Source organism: Coffea eugenioides, chromosome 2 (genome assembly GCF_003713205.1).
Source record: "Coffea eugenioides isolate CCC68of chromosome 2, Ceug_1.0, whole genome shotgun sequence".
NCBI lineage: Eukaryota > Viridiplantae > Streptophyta > Magnoliopsida > Gentianales > Rubiaceae > Coffea > Coffea eugenioides.
The window spans coordinates 35,779,447-35,781,106 of NC_040036.1; the positions used below are offsets into that span (position 1 = coordinate 35,779,447).

A 1,660-nucleotide genomic window follows, 5' to 3' on the forward strand; every position below is an offset into this window, starting at 1 on the left:
GAGCATTTCGATTATAGTTGTTAACAAATTGTACCTGCTCAAAATCAACACAATCATGAGTATCATGTTCACCTCCACATGCGGAACAACACGCCACATGTGCATTAGATGAACTTGAACCAACTCCGGCTTGCCTATTAAGTAACTTCACCACATTGTTCATTTGGGCACTCAACATGTTAAGAGTGTCCATTTCAATCATACCTGCGTGGCGTCTCGGATTACCTCTCTCATTGGCCCATTGGTAGTTGTTTGCGGCCATTTCTTCTATTAAACTTTGAGCTTCTTGGGATGATTTACCCATTAAAGCTCCACCTGCGGCTGCATCGATGGTAGTTTTAGTAGAGAAAGATAAACCATTGTAGAAAGTTTGTACGATTAGCCAATCGGGAAGTCCATGATGTGGACATCTCCGAAGCAACTCTCTAAACCGTTCCCAAGCTTCATACAATTAATGATTCACCATCCAATTGGCTAAAACTAGTGATATCCATTCTAAGTTTAGCCGTTTTACCCGGTGGAAAATATTTATTCAAAAATGCCCTAGATAAATCATCCCAAGTGGTGAAAGTGTTAGGCGCATGAGAATGTAGCCAAATTTTAGCTTTATCTCTCTATGAAAATGGAAACAACCTTAGCCTTATAGCATCATCACTAACTCCATTCATTTTAATTGTATCACATATTTTCAAGAATGTGGCTAAGTGTGCATTAGGATCCTCTACGGCATTATCTCCAAATTGAGATTGTTAAACCATTTGGATAAGTGATGGTTTAATCTCAAAGTTATTAGCGTTTACCGTCGGCCGCGCTATACTTGTTTGGGATCCTTGAGTTCCCGGTAGAGCGAAATCCCTTAGAGGTCGCCTATTTGCTTCATTTTCTGCCATCTCTTCTTCAAACGGAAGCTCTATTGCAATTCCCTCTATTGGTTGCCTAATCTCTTCTTCTTTTTGTTGTGGTGTACGCCTTCTTTGTCTACGTAGTGTCCTTTCAATTTCAGGATCAAAAGGTACTACTACTTGTAAAGCTCGGTGCATACACTACAAAAATTGAAGAATAGAGACAATGTAATAATTATATCACAAAAATAAATAAAAATCCAATTCAAAATATTAACAAGAATTTTCGCTACACTACACTAGTACCAACTAATCGAATATAAAGGTCTAAATTAATAGAACTTGTTAGGCCCTAATATTGCCACTCCCCGGCAACGGCGCCAAAAACTTGACGGGTTTTTGATATAAGTGCAAGTTTAATTCCGATTAATACCTGTTTGACTGCAAGTATACAGGTCAAATTAGTAGTTTAGGGCATGTATCGGGTCGATCCCACGAGGAGCAACTTAAACAAGTACTAGGTCCTTTACTTACTCTATTATTTAGACTAACTAATAATTAATGCAAGAGAATCTATAACTACTACTTCCTACAAGTCTTAACTAAACAATTGCAAGATAACAAATGGAGAAAATTCACTAAACACTTGAGTCTAGGGATGTAGATTCCACTTATGGCATAAATAACACAAATGAATAGATTTACCTCTTGTTACAACCCTTGTTTAACTAGGGATTCATTTCCACTATTACCAAATCTCATTCTCATGATGAAATAGCCTAGAATAGTCTAGTTTTCCCTATTCTCATGGTGAATAA

The 1,660-nt window shown here is 37.5% G+C and overlaps 1 non-coding gene across 1 annotated transcript; it reads left to right on the top strand.

Moving 5' to 3' along the window:
* Positions 1-392: 392 nt before the first annotated feature.
* Positions 393-503, top strand: LOC113764208. Its single transcript, XR_003467495.1, has one exon. It is a non-coding gene; the product is annotated as a small nucleolar RNA R71 (small nucleolar RNA).
* The last annotated feature ends 1,157 nt before the right edge of the window (positions 504-1,660 follow it).